The sequence below is a fragment of the Globicephala melas genome, chromosome 4 (assembly GCF_963455315.2).
Source record: "Globicephala melas chromosome 4, mGloMel1.2, whole genome shotgun sequence".
Classification (NCBI taxonomy): domain Eukaryota; kingdom Metazoa; phylum Chordata; class Mammalia; order Artiodactyla; family Delphinidae; genus Globicephala; species Globicephala melas.
The window spans coordinates 31,401,368-31,420,163 of NC_083317.1; positions in this window are offsets into that span (position 1 = coordinate 31,401,368).

Sequence of the window (18,796 nt, forward strand, 5' to 3'; positions counted from 1 at the left end):
TTGGTTCCCCTAGGATTGGTGTTGTTTATTCCCCTACTATGACTGGCTATATGCAAACTAGGTAATGTATACGTTGAGCCTAGATATAGTTCATGTACATACTGGCTTTTCAACCTCACCCATTTGGTGGTAGATTTTTACAGATAATCAAATAAGGCAAAATTCATATTTTGATGCCATGGCCATACCTGGAAATTAATCCACATCTTAGACATTTGTGCACATTGAAAATACTTCCAGAGCTCTCTTTTCCATCTGGTATGATGACTATTATTGTTCAAGATGGTGGCTGCTCCACCAGCTTTGGTCCCTGAATGACTATACCTAAAGATTTCTGTCATTAATAATCGGCAAGGTATAAATAACAGAAAAGGACATCAAACTTGGAATTACTGGTCAGGATTGTAATCTTGGTTATGTCATTTACAGATAGGAAAGCAAACCATCCTCTTTGAGTTTCCATTCCCTTATCTTTAAATAAGGCCAATAATGTCAACCCAACTGAAGGTTATGAAGAACAAATGAGACAAAATAAGAGAAAAACTATTTTACAGATGAATGATAATTATGAGAAGCAGGAGATTTGACATTTTCTTTGGAAACTTTAAAAAATTCTCTTTTAATGTAAAACCGCTAAATGACTTGGTAGCATTTGAAAAGTGGTAAAGCCAAGGCAGGGTCAGGGATGGTCCTTGGCTTTCCATGTAAATGCTACTGCCATGAGCTGAAGTAGAGCTCATGGAAGGAGGTTTGTGTCCTTCTGTTGTCTCAGAGAATAGAGTGATTTGCATGATTAACTTAAAAAATGTGAATATCTTTTTCTTAAATTCCTCCACACTGACGTTAGGAATGAAATTTCCCATTTGCACATTAGGAGCTAATCTCCTTTCCTTCCCCAATATATAAAGGCCGATATTAACTTCATGCACATCTGAATGTAATAAAATACTCTCTCCTAACCTAAACAATTCTTTGCATTATAATTCTTTACAATTACTCACAGCTTTCCCCCTTGTCAATAGATGTTGGAGTTTAATTCCCAGGACCCAATATATTGTGCCTCACATTTCTTTATCTCTTCCAAGGCTGTATAGCAAGTATGTAGCATCCTGCTCTGACATCTGTTTTACTGTCCTTTTTTTTCTTCCCATTGATACTATTAGATTCCTTTTTTTTTTACATCTTTATTGGAGTATAATTGCTTTACAATGGTGTGTTAGTTTCTGTTGTATTAACAAACTGAATCAGCTATACGTATATATATATCCCCATAAGCCTTCCCTCTTGTGTCTCCCTCCCACCCTCCCTATCCCACCCCTCTAGGTGGTCACAAAGCACCGAGCTGATCTCCCTGTGCTATGCAGCTGCTTTCCACTAGCTATCTATTTTACATTTGGTAGTGTATATATGTAAATGCTAATCTCTCACTTCGTCCCAGCTTACCCTTCCCCTCCCCATGTCCTCAAGTCCATTCCCTATGTCTGCATCTTTATTGCTGTCTTGCCCCTAGGTTCATCAGAACTATTTTTTTAAAGACTCCATATATATGTGTTAGCATACGGGATTTTTTTTCTCTTTCTGACATACTTCACTCTGTATGAGTCTCTAGGTCCATCCACCTCACTACAAATAACTCAATTTTGTTTCTTTTTATGGCTGAGTAATATTCCATTGTATATATGTGCCACATCTTCTTCATCCATTCATCTGTTGATGGACACTTAGGTTGCTACCATGTCCTGACTATTGTTAATAGAGCTGCAGTGAACATTGTGGTACATGACTCTCTTTGAATTATGGTTTTCTCAGGGTATATGCCCAGAAGTGGGACTGCTGGGCCATATGGTAGTTCTATTTTTAGTTTTTTAAGGAACCTCCATACTGTTCTCCATAGTGGCTGTATCAATTTACCTTCTCACCAACAGTGCAAGAAGGTTCCCTTTTCTCCACACCCTCTCCAGCATTTATTGTTTGTATATGTTTTTTTTGGTTTGTTTGTTTGTTTTTTGCGGTACGCGGCCCTCTCACTGCTGTGGCCTCTCCAGTTGCGGAGCACAGGCTATGGACGCGCAGGCTCAGTGGCCATGGCTCAAGGGCCCAGCCGCTCTGTGGCATGTGGGATCTTCCCGGACCAGGGCACGAACCCGTGTCCCCTGCATTGGCAGGCGGACTCTTAACCACTACACCACCAGGGAAGCCCTGTGTATGTTTTGATGATGGCTGTTGTGACCAGCGTGAGGTGATACCTCATTGCAATTTTTTTTTTTTTTTTCGGTACGCGGGCCCCTCACTGTTGTGGCCTCTCCCGTTGCGGAGCACAGGCTCCGGACGCACAGGCTCAGCGGCCATGGCTCACAGGTCTAGCCGCTCCGCAGCATGTGGGATCTTCCCGGACCGGGGCACGAACCCATGTCCCCTGCATCGGCAGGCGGACTCTCAACCACTGCACCACCAGGGAAGCCCCTCACTGCAGTTTTGATTTGCATTTCTCTGATGATTGGTGATGTTGAGCATCCTTTCATGTGTTTGTTGCTAATCTGTATATCTTCTTGGAGAAATGTCTATTTAGATCTTCTGCCCATTTTTGGATTGGGTTGTTTGTTTTTTTGATATTGAGCTGCTTGTATATTTCAGAGATTAATCCTTTGTCAGCTGCTTCATTTGCATATACTTCCTCCCATTCTGAGGGTTGTCTTTCATCTTGTTTATGGTTTCCTTTGCTGTTCAAAAGCTTTTAAGTTTCATTAGGTCCCATTTGTTTATTTTTGTTTTTATTTCCATTTCTCTAGGAGGTGGGTCAAGAAGGATCTTGCTGTGATTTATGTCAGAGTGTTCTTCCTATGTTTTCCTCCAAGAGTTTTATAGTGCCTGGCCTTACATTTAGGTCTTTCATCCATTTTGAGTTTATTTTTGTGTATGGTGTTAGGAAGTGTTCTAATTTCATTCTTTTACATGTAGCTGTCTAGTTTTCCCAGCACCACTTATTGAAGAGGGTGCTTTTTCTCCACTGTATATCCTTACCTCCTTTGTCATAGATTAGGTGAACATAAGTGTGTGGGTTTATCTCTGGACTTTCTATTATGCGCCATTGATCTACATTTCTGGTTCTGTGCCAGTACCATACTGTTTTAATGACTGTAGCTTTGTAGTGTAGGCTGAAGTCAGGAAACCTGATTACTCCAGCTCCATTTTTCTTTCTCAAGATTGCTTTAGCTATTCGGGGTGTTTTGTGTTTCCATACAAATTGTGAATTTTTTGGTTCTAGTTCTATAAAAAAAATGCCATTGGTAGTTTGATAGGGATTGCATTGAATCCATAGATTGCTTTGGGTAGTATAGTCATTTTCACAATGTTGATTCTTCCAATCCAAGAACATGGTATATCTCTCATCGGTTTGTGTCATCTTTAATTTCTTTCATCAGTGTCTTACAGTTTTTTGCATACAGGTCTTTTGGCTCCTTAGGTAGGTTTATTCCTAGGTATTTTATTCTTTTTGTTGCAATGGTAAATGGGTGTGTTTCCTTAATTTCTCTTTCAGATTTTTCATCATTAGTGTATAGGAAGGCAAGAGATTTCTGTGCATTGATTTTGTATCCTGCTACTTTACCAAATTCATTGATTAGCTCTAGTAGTTTTCTGGTAGCATCTTTAGGGTTCTCCATGTATAGTATCATGTGATCTGCAAACAGTGACAACTTTACTCTTTTTCAGATTTGGATTCTTTTTATTTCATTTTCTTCTCTGATGGCTGTGGCTAAAAATTCCAAAACTATGTTGAATAACGGTGGGAAGAGTGGGGATCCTTGTCTTGTTCCTGATTTTAGAGGAAATTGTTTCAGTTTTTCACCATTGAGAACAACGTTGGCTGTGGGTTTGTCATATATGGCCTTTATTATGTTGAGGTAAGTTCCCTCTATGCCTACTTTCTGGAGAGTTTTTATCATAAATGGATGATTCTTTGTATTTCTGCACTGTCAGTTGTTACTTCTCCTTTTTCATTTCTAATTCTGTTGATTTCAGTCTTCTCCCTTTTTTTCTTGATGAGTCTGGCTAATGGATTATCAATTTTGTTTATCTTCTCAAAGAACCAGCTTTTAGTTTTATTGATATTTGCTATTGTGTCCTTCATTTCTTTTTCATTGATTTCTGATCTGATCTTCATAATTTCTTTCCTTCTGCTAACTTTGGGGTTTTTTTTGTTCTTCTTTCTCTAATTGCTTTAGGTGTAAGGTTAGGCTGTTTATTTCAGATGTTTCTTGTTTCTTGAGGTAGGATTGTACTTCTATAAACTTCCCTCTTAAAACTGCTTTTGCTGCACCCCATAGGTTTTGGGTCATCGTGTTTTCACTGTCATTTATTTCTAGGTATTTTTCGATTTCCTCTTTGATTTCTGCAGTGATCTCTTGGTTATTTAGTAGCATATTGTTTAGCTTCCACGCGTTTGTATTTTTTACAGTTTTTTTCCCCTGTTATTGATATCTAGTCTCATAGCGTTGTGGTCATAAAAGATTATTGATATGATTTCAATTTTCTTAAATTTACTGAGGCTTGATTTGTGACCCAAGATGTGATCTATCCTGGAGAATGTTCCATGAGCACTTGAGAAGAAAGTGTATGCTGTTGTTTTTGGATGGAATCCTATAAATATCAATTATGTCAACCTTGTTTAATGTGTCATTTAAAGCTTGCATTTTCTTATTTATTTTCGTTTTGGATGATCTGTCCATTGGTGAAAGTGGGGTGTTAAAGGCCCCTACTATAATTGTGTTACCATCGACTTCCCCTTTTATTGTTGTCAGCCTTTGCCTTATGTATTGAGCTGCTCTTATGTTGAGTGCATAAATATTTACAATTGTTATATCTTCTTCTTGGATTGATTCCCTGGTCATTGTGTAGTGTCCTTCTTTGTCTCTTGTAATAGTCTTTATTTAAAGTCTGTTTTGTCTGATATGAGAATTGCTACTCCACCTTTCTTTGGATTTCCATTTGCATGGAATATCTTTTTCCATTCCCTCACTTTCAGTACGTATGTGTCCTAAGTCTGAAGTGGGTCTCTTATAGACAGCATATATATGGGTCTTGTTTTTGTATCCATTCAGCCAGTCTGTGTCTTTTGGTGGGAGCATTTAATCCATTCACACTTAAGGTAATTATCAATATGTATGTTCCTATTACCATTTCCTGAATTGTTTTGGGTTTGTTTTTGTAGGTCTTTTCCTTCTCTTGTGTTTCCTGCCTAGAGAAGTTCCTTTAGCATTTGTTGTAAAGTTGGTTTGGTGGTGCTGAATTCTTTTAGCTTTTGCTTGTCTATAAAGGTTTTAATTTCTCCATAGAATCTGAATGAGATTCTTGCTGAGTAATCTTCGTTGTAGGTTTTTCTCTTTCATCACTTTAAAAACGTCCTGCCAGTCCCTTCTGGCTTGCAGACTTTCTGCTGAAAGGTCAGCTGTTAACCTTAAAGGGATTCCCTTTTATGTTATTTGTTGCTTTTCCCTTGCTGCTTTTAATATTTTTTTCTTTGTATTTAATTTTTAATAGCTTGATTAATATGTGTCTTGGCATTTTTCTCCTTAGATTTATCCTGTATGGGACTCTCTGCGCTTCCTGGACTTGATTGACTATTTCCTTTCCCATGTTAGGGAAGTTTTCAACTATAATCTCTTCAAATATTTTCTCAGACCCTTTGTTTTTCTCTTCTTCTTCTGGGACCCCTATAATTTGAATGTTGGTGAGTTTAATGTTGTCCCAGAGGTCTCTGAGACTATGCTCAATTCTTTTCTTTCTTTTTTTTCTTTATTCTGCTCTGTGGTAGTTATTGCCACTGTTTTATCTTGCAGGTCACTTATCCGTTCTTCTGCCTCAGTTATTCTGCAATTGATTCCTTCTAGAGAATTTTTAATTGCACTTATTGTATTGTTCACCATTGTTTGTTTGTTGTTTAGTTCTTCTAGGTCTTTGTTAAACGTGTCTTGTGTTTTCTCCATTATACTTCCAAGATTTTGGATCATCTTTACTATCATTATTCTGAATTCTTTTTCAGGTAGACTGCCTATTTCCTCTTCATTTGTTTGGTCTGGTGGGTTTTTATATTGCTCTTTCATCTTCTATATATTTCTCTGTCTTTCCATTTTGCTTAACTTACTGTGTTTGGGTCTTCTTTTTGCAGGCTGCAGATTCGTAATTCCCGTTGTTTTTGGTGTCTGCACCCAGTGGGTAAGGTTGGTTTAGTGACTTTTGTAGGCTTCCTGGTGGAGGGGACTGGTGCCTGTGTTCTGGTGCATGGAGCTGGATCTTGTGTTTCTGGTGGGCAGGGCTGCATCCGGTGGTGTGTTTTGGGGTGTCTGTGAACTTAGTATGATTTTAGGCAGCCTCTCTGATAGTGGGTGGGGTTGTGTTCCTGTCTTGCTAGTTGTTTGGCATAGGGTGTCCAGCACTGGAGATTGCCGGTCATTGGGTAGAGCTGGGTCTTAGCATTGAGATGCAGACCTCTGGGAGAGCTCTCTCCAATTGAAATTATGTGGGGCTGGGAGGTCTCTGGTGGTCCAGTGTCCTCAACTCAGCTCTCCCACCTCAGAGGCTCAGGCCTGACATCAGGCTGGAGCACCAAGACCCTGTCAGCCACATGGCTCAGAAGAAAAGAGAGAAAAAAAAAGAAAAAAAAAATTAAAAATAAAATAATTTTTAAATTATTAATATAAAAAAGTAATTTAAAAAAAGAAGAGCACAACCATACCAGTAAACAAATTCACTGATGATAACAAGCACTAAAAAGTATACTAAGATAAACTTAAAATATCAGAAACCAGTCGCAGCAAATCCCAAGTCTACAGGTGCTCTCAAAGTCCATCGCCTGAATTTTGGGTTGATTTGTTGTCTATTCAGGTATTCCACAGATGATTCCACAAGTTGATTGTGGAGATTTAATCTGCTGCTCCTGAGGCTGCTGGGAGAAATTTCCCTTTCTCCTCTTTGCATAGCTCCCTGGTTTCAGCTTGGTTTTGGCCCCACCTCTGCTTGTAGGTTGCCCTGAGGCTTCTGTTCCCACCCAGACAGGGCGGGGTTAAAACAGCGGCTGATTAAGGGGCTGTGCCTCACTCAGGCCCGGGTGAGAGAGGGGTACGGTAGTTATAATTTGAATGCAGGACGAGCCTGTGGCAGCAGAGGTGGGTGTGACGTTGCAACAGCCTGAGGTGTTCCGTGTGTTTCCCCAGAGAAGTTGTTCCTGGATCACGGGACCCTGGCAGTGGCGGGCTGCAGAGGCTCCTGGGAGGGGAGGTGTAGATAGTGACCTGTGTTTGCACACAGGCTTCTGGGTGGCTGCAGCAGCAGTGTTAGCGTCTCATGCCCGTCTCTGGTGTCCAAGCTGATAGCCGTGGCTCGCGCCCGTCTCTGAAGTTTGTTTAGGCGGTGCTCTACCTTCTGTGGGGCAGGCAGGGAAAGAATCCCCTCTCCTTGCGCACCCTGAAACAATGATCTCTTGTGTCTTAGGCAGGTCCAGAGTTTTTCACGGACTCCCTCCTGGCTAGCTGTGGTGCACTAGCCCCCTTCAGGCTGTGTTCATGCAGCCAACCCCAGTCCTCTCCCTGGGCTCCCAGCCCCCACCCGTCCCAGCTGGTGAGCAGACACTCACTCACCTCTCAGGCTGGTGAGTGCTGGTTGGCACCGATCCTCTGTGCGGGAATCTCTCCATTTTGCCTTCTGCGCTCTCCTCCATGGCTCCAATGCTTCCCGCCTGCCCACCCTCCATCTCTGCCAGTGAAGGGGCTTCCTAGTGTGTGGAAACTTTTCCTTCTTCACAGCTCCCTCCCAGAGGTGCAGGTCCTGTCCTTATTCTTTTGTCTCTGCTTTTTCTTTTTTCTTTTGCCCTACCCAGGTACGTGGGGATTTTCTTGCCTTTTGGGAAGTCTGAGGTCTTCTGCCAGCATTCAGTAGGTGTTCTGTAGGAGTTGTTCCACATGTAGATGTATTTTTGATGTATTTGTGTGGAGGAACGTGATCTCCATGTCTTACTCCTCTGCCATCTTGAAGGTCTCCCTAGATTGCTATTTTTATATTTATTCTTGACTTCAGGAGAAAATCCCCCCTTGAGCTAGTTATCAGTTTGTGTCTATTGGTGCTAGGTTTGTCAGATGTATGGTTGTCCTTTTTTTTCTACTTCACCTGTCACAGCATAGTGGCTATCAATTTTGCCCACCTTGAAGTTTGAGCAATACACAGTCTGTAGTCTATTAATATTTTGATTTTGTCACTTTGTGAAGTAACATTTTAATTAGCATTTAGACAGGATTTGTGTTTTTCTCAAGAAAAAGAAAAATACTCAAACTATATTCCAGGGGTTTCTTCATCCATTCGTCCAACAATTATAATTTACTTACTAAATATCCACACTATAGGAGACAAAATATATCAATTACCCCTTAATGAATTTATAATCTCATTGAAAAGGAAGGAATATATCTATTAACCATTTTAGTTTTTTCTAAAATATTTTAATTCCTTTTTGCTTTTACCTACAGATTAAATAAATCTGGCAACTGCCTAATACATTTGGGCTATGTAGAGAGTCAATATAAAAATAAATAAGATTTGAGTGAAGTACTTTTTAATAGCAATTTTTAAATAAAAAAAAATCCCTCATAATTTCCTTAAATCTTTACTTGGTTTTGTTTAGGAAGCAGTCAAATTTAAGATGATTGTCTACCTAATTTGTAGTTAAGTAAAAATCTACTCATATAGCTTCTTATGTTCAGAATGCCAATTGATACACAAATGAATAACTGAGGGAATTCATGAAGAAGTCAAAGAAAAAAAACCCCACTTGGATTTATTAATTATATTCCTAGCCAAAACTTACTTCAGTGCTCAACTCAATTGTCCCATAGAGACCTATCCTTCTATCCTTTATTGTCTTTACATACACCACACACACACACACACACACACACACACACACATGCACACACTTCAATTTAGTCCAACAGGAAACTGTTATTTGCCAAAAGCTTTGTTTGATTTCCATACTTTAAAAAACCTCCTCAAATCTATTTCCCTGCTGTCCTATTTCGTTTCAGCTCTACCCTGAAGAAAGCTTCTCTCTGTGATTTGAAACATTTCCTAGTGTCTATTGCAGTGGCTAATTTTTCATCTTATTAATACCAATAATATGATGCACTCGAGCACTCTGTAGTGTTTTGATAAGATTCCATGGGGGTCTAGCCTTTTCCAGCTATATAAAAATGTTTCAAAACATAAAGCAACAGGGCAAAAATATATGCCCTGCAGACCATTTGTGCCAAAGGAGATTAGAACACAGGGTGGAGATCTGTTCTATAGAAGTGTTTTCTGAAGATGGAGGCCACGCAGAGGGCTTCATTAACTTCCAAACACTTCAGAATGAAAAATGGGACGAAAGTATCTTGGAAAGACTGAACAAGACATCACACTAAACAATGTACCCGTTACGATAGGTACAGGGAGGTGTTTGATTTAGAGAGTATTGATTTCAATTCCTATTTCAATGAAATGAGAAAAATGGTAGTTTTAAAAAGGGGAAATAAAATATTATACTTTTATCAGACATTGGTCACTTTGAACTTGCTCACTCATGCCTTACATCTCCCTCAGTCTCAATACCAAAAAGAAAGGAAAAACACTGGTTTCAAAGTATGGTATAGTGCACAGAAGGATGAATTATATATGTAATTCATCCTAAAATTTCAGGAAAAAAACCCACTATAAACACTTAGCCATGCCACGCTTTTCAGATATGATCCCTATGGGGAATTATAGTGAGCTTTGGAATATATATTGGGTTCAGGACATTGTGAAATGTTGGTATATCTTAATATATCACAAGTACTTTGACAATTCTGAGTACTAAATTTCTAATTCACTCTTTGTGTGTGTGTGTGTGTGTGTGTGTGTGTGTGTGGTACGTGGGCCTCTCACTGCTGTGGCCCCTCCCGCCGCAGAGCACAGCCTCCGGACATGCAGGCTCAGCGGCCATGGCTCACGGGCCCAGCCATTCCGCTGCCAAGTGGGATCTTCCCAGACCGGGGCACGAACCCGCGTCCCCTGCATCAGCAGGCGGACTCCCAACCACTGCGCCACCAGGGAAGCCCTCTAATTCACTCTTGAGAGGTCATGCTATAAACTACTTGAAGAGTAGCTATTTTTAATGCGTTAGAAGATGTGAGCTGAACGATTAATTTTTATTAATGTTTTATCTTAGAGGAGTAATATCCCAGCTGCAGAGATAAAAACATTCTGTTTCCTACCAAATTTGCCATAACAAGGGGTATTATGAAATCTCTGCCCCCAGGAACTTCCTGAAAGTCATATCTCATGTCCACAGGTTACTTATGTCTTAACCTAAGTAAGGTATATCAAAGTTATTATGATCCAAATAGCAAAATAAATAATATACAAAAAAACCCCAAATTCTCAGAACTATCAAATGTCTATATTAGGCAAAACTGATTTTTTACTATTATTTTAACCCAATTGACTAAATGTTAGGTTTCAATTCTCTGCTTCATTTTTCAATTGGTGACAGTTTTTGAATGTCCTGGGGAAGGTTTGATCACTATCCCAACATCCACATATCAGAGAGGCCTCTGTAATTGTATCTTCAGGACATCTCTTGGTACTGTATAAACCAGAGATTCTATTACATGCAGAAGATTGTGCCACAGAGTCATTCAATTGTCTGAAATTTCCTTTTCACTCATTAGTGGAAGGTAACTCTATCAAATATCAATTATATTTAATATAATTGATAATTTGATCTGAAAGCTATATACAAAATTTTCTTAATAAATGGAAATTATTTCTTTAAATATACTCAACCAAACTTTGAATAGATTTGCTTCATTACAATGCCAGAAAGAAAAATGTGGCTAAAATGAATTATTTGAAGTTCTTACCTATTTTCTTTTAATGTTTTAGGTGAATTCTGACAATAGAGAAATTCAGACTTATAATTTAGTTACATGAGATACCAGTGACAATGACCATGGAGTAGTTAAAAATACTTTACAGTTACAGTTTTTCAGAAACTCAAAATGCAAATACAATCGTACATTTTCTCTTATGATGGAAGCCTAGAAGAAATGGTTTGGGCCTGGAAATATCTACAATTTTGGTAAATGTGCTTTTTCTACCTTTCAGTTCTTGGTGCAAAATTAGGGTCTATATTCAACTCATTCCACCTGCTACAGTTTGTCGGTGGATTGAATAAAAGAAAAGAAAATGTGACAATGTGAAGGATGGTAATAATTTCAATGAGATACCAATGTGCTAATATCCAGCTTTTATTAAGTTCAGCTTTTAACTTAAGCTGTTGAGATTGCCCTTTGGGAAAATATATATATCAACAGGTAGGTCAAACAGAGGGTCACGGGAATTATCATCAGTCATTAGACCACACTGGAAAGTCAACTTTTTGGAAAAACGATAAACAAAGGAAAATAAATCAAATAATTCAATATCTTCCATTAAGCTTTAGGGCTATAAATCTCATAATCATTTAAAATAATTGTAAGCAAAGACTTGAATGCATTATGACAAGTAGAATGTGTTTTAAAAAATGTAGAATAAAAAAATATGTAGAATCAGACCATCTTGACAGCTGCCTCACATGAGCTATTGAGACACTTAAGTTCCAAGTATTCCCAAAAGAAGGAGAATTAATATACTGTGGAGTTGCATGTAAGGTGGAAGCCCTCTGAACTACCTGAAGGGTCCAAGGTGGATTAGGCCTTTATGGTCTCTGTGCGTACAAAAGCAAGGTGAAGTGGAGAGGTAAAGCTATGATCTTGATTAACCAAGCAAAAAATAATTCTCTGCACGTCAGAAACGAGCGACTGTTAAGGCATGAATTATACAGATTGACTATACCATCTATGCTGATTGAATTCACCAAATAACAATATTCTACCTTATCTTGTTTATATAGACAACCAAAAAATAGTAATATCATGAAGAACATCTAACTTCAAACTCTAACTGTGCCTTTATCTCCCTTCAAAATAAAAAGGTTTATTCTAGGAAACCAAACACATACTGGAATATAATGAAAATGAAGAAAAATTCCAATATCTTGAAATGAGAAGGCTGTGACCCTAATGACCACATAGTTTTCATAAGCACCCTGGGCCAGAAAGAAACAAAAAGGAAAGCTGGATCATACATAATCCAGTGATGCATATCTCATTTCAAACTCAGAGACCTCACACTTGTGTAGGGAAGCCTGACCAAAAAAGTACGCAGAGAAATGAGTATATAAATCAACTTGAGCTTTTAATAGGTGACATTAAAACTAAATGGCCAAAAAACCAAATAACGCAATCAAGAAAATGGGCAGAAGACCTAAATAGACATTTCTCCAAAGAAGACATACTGATGGCCAACAGGCTCATGAAAAGATGCTCAATACTGCTAATTATTAGAGAACTGCAAATCAAAACTACAACGAGGTATCACCTCACACCGGCCAGAATGACCATCATCAAAAAGTCTACAAATAACAAATGTGGGAGAGTATGCAGAGAAAAGGGAACCTTCCTATGCTGCTGGTGGTAATGTAAATTGGTGCAGCCACTATGGAAAATAGTACGAAGTTTCCTTAAAAAACTAAAAATAGAGTTACCATGTGATCCAGCAATCCCACTCCTGTGCACATATCTAGAAATATGAAAACTCTAATTCAAAAAGATAACATGCACCCCGCTGTTCATAGCAGCACTATTTATAATGGCTAAGACATGGAAGCAACCTAAATGTCCATCAACAGACAAATATATATATATATATGGCTCAGCCATAAAAAAGAATAAAATAATGCCGTTTGCAGCAACATGAATAGACCTAGAGATTATCATACTAAGTGAAGTAAGTCAGACAGAGAAAGACAGATATCATATGGTATCTCTTATATGTGGAATCTAAAAAAATAGTACAAATGAACCTATTTACAAAACAGAAATAGACTCACAGACATAAAAATCAAATTTATGTTTACCAAAGGGGGAAGGAGAGATAAATTAGGATTAACAGATACACACTACTATATATAAAATAGATAACAAACAAGGACCTACTATATAGCACAGGGAACTATATTCAATATCTTGTTTGTTTGTTTTTTGCGGTACGCGGGCCTCTCACTGTTGTGGCCTCTCCTGTTGTTGAGCACAGGCTCCGGACGTGCAGGCTCAGCGGCCATGGCTCATGGGCCCAGCCGCTCCACGGCATGTGGGATCTTCCCGGATCGGGGCATGAACCCGTGTCCCCTGCATCGGCAGGTGGACTCTCAACCACTGCGCCACCAGGAAAGCCCTCAATATCTTATAATAACCTATAATGGAAAAGAATCTGAAAAAGAATATATATAATATATATATATAAAATATATGTATATATCTGAATCACTTTGCTGTACACCTAAAACTTTGTAAATCAACTATACGTCAGTTAAAAAAAAAAAAAAACTAAATGACTGGTTGAGATGGAGGGTGATCTACTTAGGTAGTCAGTGAAATCTTCCCTGAGAAGATGTATTAGATACCTATTTCTGCATTAGTGGCTTAAAGCAACACATATTTATTATCTCACAGTTTCTCTATGTCTAGAGTCTTGTATCGGCTCAGCTTGACCCTCTGCTTTGAGGGTTTTCATAAGACTATAATCAAGGCATCCACCAGGGCTAAGGTCTCATGTGGAGACTTGACTCCTCTTCCAAGCTCAGTTATGTACTTGCTGGCAAGATTCAATTCTGTTTAGGTTATTGGACTAAGCACTTGAGTAGATGGCTTTTGGTCAAGGGCTGCCTCAGGTTCTTACCACATGAACTTGCCAACTTACTTCATGAAAGCCAGTAAGAGTGAGAGTGTTCTTGCAAGATGGAAGTCAGAATCTCTGTAATCTGATGATGGAAGTGAAATCCCCTCTAGGTTGAGATATCCCATTGGTTAGAAGAAAGGTACTGAAGGGGGGAGATATCAGGAGACAGGGCTCATTTGGGGCTGTAGCAGATATTACCTACCACAGAAGATGTCACCTCAGTCTAACCGTGAGAAAGATAAGGGGAGGAGTGACCCAGTCGAAAGGAAATGCTAAATGCCCAAAGTGGAGAAACCTTTAAGTGTTCAAGAAACTGCAAAAAACAGAATAGCTAGAAAATTATGAATGGTGGGGAGAGTGTTAAAAGATGAACTGCAGTTAGGTCAGGTAAGTCCTCATAGGCTATACTAAGTAGTTTAATTTTATTCTAAGTGTAAGGAAATATACTGATGATTCTTTAGGAGGTGAGTCACATGATTTCCTTTATTCTCTAAGCAGACCACTGAGCCTGTTGTGTGGAGAATGGAAAGGATGTCATAGTACTGGTGGTGATCAGATGTTAATAGAGGCAAGATAATTGAGAATGTTCTGGATTAAGGTGGTGACAAAGGCAACAGAGAACAGACAACACATTCAAGATGTGTTTTGGAAATAGAACTGACATAGCTTAAATGTGGAGAATGGGAAAAAGAGAGAATTTAATTATTGCTAAGTTTCTGGCTTTAAGACAAGGCTGGGGGGCGGGCATGATTGTACCATTAACTGAGATGAACAGACTGTGGAGTGGGAATAAGAAATCAGTATGCATGGGAAAAAAATCATAAGTTTAATTTTGGACATGTAAAAGTTGAGATATCTGCAAGACCTTAAGTGGAGATGTCAAATAGGCATTTCAAAATAAAAGTCTAGAGCTCAAGGAAAAGATTGGGCTGAATATTTAATCACACAAAATTAATAAAGTTTAGATATAACCAAACACTCTAGAAGATATGCAGTAATAAATAAAATTCTATTTAGGTTTGAGCCCCAGATCTTCCATCAAATAGTTCTGTCTTCCGAGGCAAGCCGTGTTATCACTTAAGCCTTTGTTTTGTCAGTTGTAAATACATGTATGATTTCACATTTGTGAAATGTAAGGTATATAATGTCTCCAGAGAATTATTATTCAATTAATTATGTGTCTTTGGTCAAATCTCATAAAGTCTCTGAGCCTCAATTCCCTCCCATGAAACATGAACAGACAACACCCTATGAGTGTTAGGTCCCTTCCAGTTTCAAAATTCTACGTCTATGGTTGAAATATGGTGTATATTCAGAATTACATAGAATGATGTTCTATTTTAAAAGAATATTTCAAAATAGTTAAGCATTAAAAAGATTTCTAATGTTAAAATGAACACTTAATTTAGCTTCTAATTAGTGCACTGAATATAGTATTCATGTATCTTCAAATATTTTAATATAATCACTGTTATATGGAAAAAAGTCAGGATTGAAATAAATATAATCCATGGGAGTTTTATTACATTTTTTAGCAAAATGTATATTCAGCATTAGTTAGATGGCAACTATCTACTTTCAAGATTTCCTTACCATCTTCGTGCCCACAATAATACACAATCAGAATACATTTAATAAGTTCTGCAAAAGAAGGTAAGTGAAAAGAAATCATCTGTTTTTCATTTTACATCGGGCTAACAGAATCCAACCCTTCTATTTAAAAACAAAAATTATTGTATTGGCCTAAATTACCCAAATTGGCTATTTTTTTTCTTTAGCATTTACCTTTGTTACTTTCTTTATCAAGCCCAGTCTTGATTAGCCCTATTATGATTATAGAGTTAATGTGCCTTTTACCAAAATTAACCTTATTGTAAAATAGACAATCATCCTAACAATATTTGCATATCTGTTTAGTATGAGAAGTTGTGAGTTGAAATGTTCATGACTTTTCAAAAAGCAACAAATTCATTTTCCAAGCATTATAATTCATATTATAATATATAAACATTAGCAACTGCTTAAGCTATTAAGCAAATACTCTGATTTGAATTTAATTTCTGTTTCTTTCATTACAATGGTTCGTTTTCCACCATGGTTCTTATGTATGTAGATTTTTTCTTTGGCAATTAAAATGTAGTTATTTTTAGGGAAGTGATTATAAAATTTCCACCATGGAATTCCATACTTGTTCTCCCTCAACGACTCCTTAAACCATTTTTTTTTTTTTGTGGTTTTAGTACGACAGACAAGTTAGAATCTAAAAATCATCCTGTTTTCTCATTTCATTTCTTCTTCCCCCATGGCAATTTGTTACAGTTGTTTGCTAAAGTGCTAAAAATGAATAAATAGATAAAAAGAAAATGGCTTGCCTCCCCCCCGCCCCCAGTACTGACACTACCATAAAAACATTAGCCATTTAAAACTCATAAGAGTTAGATGACACCAACAATGCACCTATGTTAGCCTGCTTCTTTCAACACTTCGGACTACTCTATAAAGCTTTTACAGAAAGAGCATGTTTGGTTTTTGTTATTCTTAGGCAAATAAACCATGACAAAAAAGCAAGCACATATATCTCACACTTTGATCTAATTTTGATCAGAACGATAAAAATATAAAGGTGGTATCGAAAGTGTGAGGCAAAGAAACAATTTCCAATGATCTATTTAGTATGATTTGAGACTCTAATGGAATGTTTCTCCTTGGCTGTGCTTCTATCTTGGAAGGAAGGATAGGAGCACACAATATCCAATGACACCTGATGGAGAGGTAGGTCCAACCGTTCTTTCTTCGGTTTTGTAAAAAATGATGAAACCTTCCCTCTTCGTGAGAATAATTCTTGTGAGGCTCATATAAGCACGTGGGCATATGAATTAGAGGAGTAGATTCATGAGAAAATGTTTGAATGCTGGTATTTAATACTTCAGTGAGCCTCTAGCTCAAGAGTTCTTACAATGTAGTTCAAATTTCCATCTTTCACTTGCCTTATTGTCTTAGTTTTAAATCATGTGATTCATGTTTTCCCTCACAGTTAAGAGCTATCAATCAGAAAATTGAATTCTTGCCTTTGAATTTTTTCATTTGTGCTCTTCCTGAAAGTTGGAGCTGCTCATGATATCCTCCCTATGCCAATCCTTCAAATACTTTGTCATCAGTTTCTCAACTTCTTCAGCCCCTGGAGCTTCAACTGCATTCACTTCTTGCTCCCAAGCACCATAGCCACAATTTGACTCTGGTATCTTTCTGAATTTCTCCTCCTCCAAAATCTTCAACCTAGCATTTTCCTACAATCTCTTGTACTTTCAATACTACCTTTACTTGACTCTTAATGAAACTCATTTATTAAACAGAAGTTATTATTTTGGCAAGGTTATGGTGCATATTTTAAAAGCTCAAATAGTCTACAACCCTTTTTGAGTTAAGATTTTCATTTCCTGTTCCCCATAACTATTAGCAAATTTTAAAATATGTATTTTTTTCTATAAATAATTTGATATTAGTGCCTCTTGATTTTATCTGTTAGATATTATCTATTGATTATTTCTATATGAAGCTTAGGATTTAGCCTTTTCACTATTCCTACCTTAGGCAATAAAATCTTCCCAAAATAGTTCTGATATGAATTTCATTAGATCATTATACAGTGTGTGAAACAGTTTTTTATCAATATTTGTATCTAATCCATGCAAAATACTATACTTTTCCTTCCTTGCCCACCTTTTTGTTTTACCTGAAATTAATAGCATTGTTTTAAGCATTTGCACAGTTTTCAATTCAATTCAAATGCTCAATGAGTTGAATACATTCCCTCAACATTTTCAAATACATTAGTTCTCCCATCACTTTTAATCCTCTTTCAGAAATCTCTCCCACAGCTTTGTACCCAGCCCCAAAATGAACTGATTACTTCTAAGGCATGCTACACGGCTGTGGTGTTGGAATTTCCCTTCACCATCATCCTGGGGACTCCCAATACTTATCCAGTGAGGAATATCCTTTTTCCTGGATCCCACATTACCCTTTCCATTTACTCCCTGATATCAAAGGTGGAAATCCTCTATATCTTTCTGAATAGGGGTTCATCTGAATTAGTTCTTTTGAGAGCATGTATGTCTGAAAATGTTTTTCTACCCTAACGCATAGTTGATAGTTGAACTGGGTAGTTTATTTGGAGTTGGTAATTTCTCCTCAGAATTTTGGTGCACTGGCCCATTATCTTTAGCTTCTAGTGTTGAGTACTGTTGAGTAATTTGATTGACACTACTCTTGTTTCTTGTTCCTTTGTATGAAACCTATTTTTCCCTATTTGGAAATCTGTAGACAAATACTTGTCCACAGTATCCAGAACTTTCACACTAAAGAACCTTGGAATGCATTAATTTTCATAAATTTTACTGGGCATTCAGTCTGCTGTTCAATTGGGAAACATATCGGAATTGTGGAAATGTCTTGAATTATTTACTTGATAATTTCTTCCTCTCCTTTTCTTTGTCCTCCTTTTCTGGAACTCATATTGTTCAGCTATTAGACCTCCTAGACCAATCCTTTAATATATTTTCCTTTTCCTTTTTAGTTTCTCACAGCCATTTTTTTTCCAGTCCACAGGTCTTTCTGAGAGGTTTTATCAACTTTATATTCCGTCTATTCTGGAAAGTCAGTCATTTTTTGCTCATATTTTTAATTGGCAAAAGCCATGTTTGTTTTCTGATAAATTATTTATATAGTTTTCTTTTTTAAATAAAACATTTTTTTGTTTCGGTAAATTTATAAATGAGTTTTCTTTCCTCAAGTTTCTTATTGCATAGTTTCTCTTTCTTAACGTTGCTTTTTCTGCCTGAATAGTTTGAGATAGGCTTAATATCAGACTCTTTCCTAAACTGTCTGATGTTCCTTGACTGCCTGCTAATATTTATAAGTACAGCACTAAAACAATGTTTGGAAACTTCTTTTG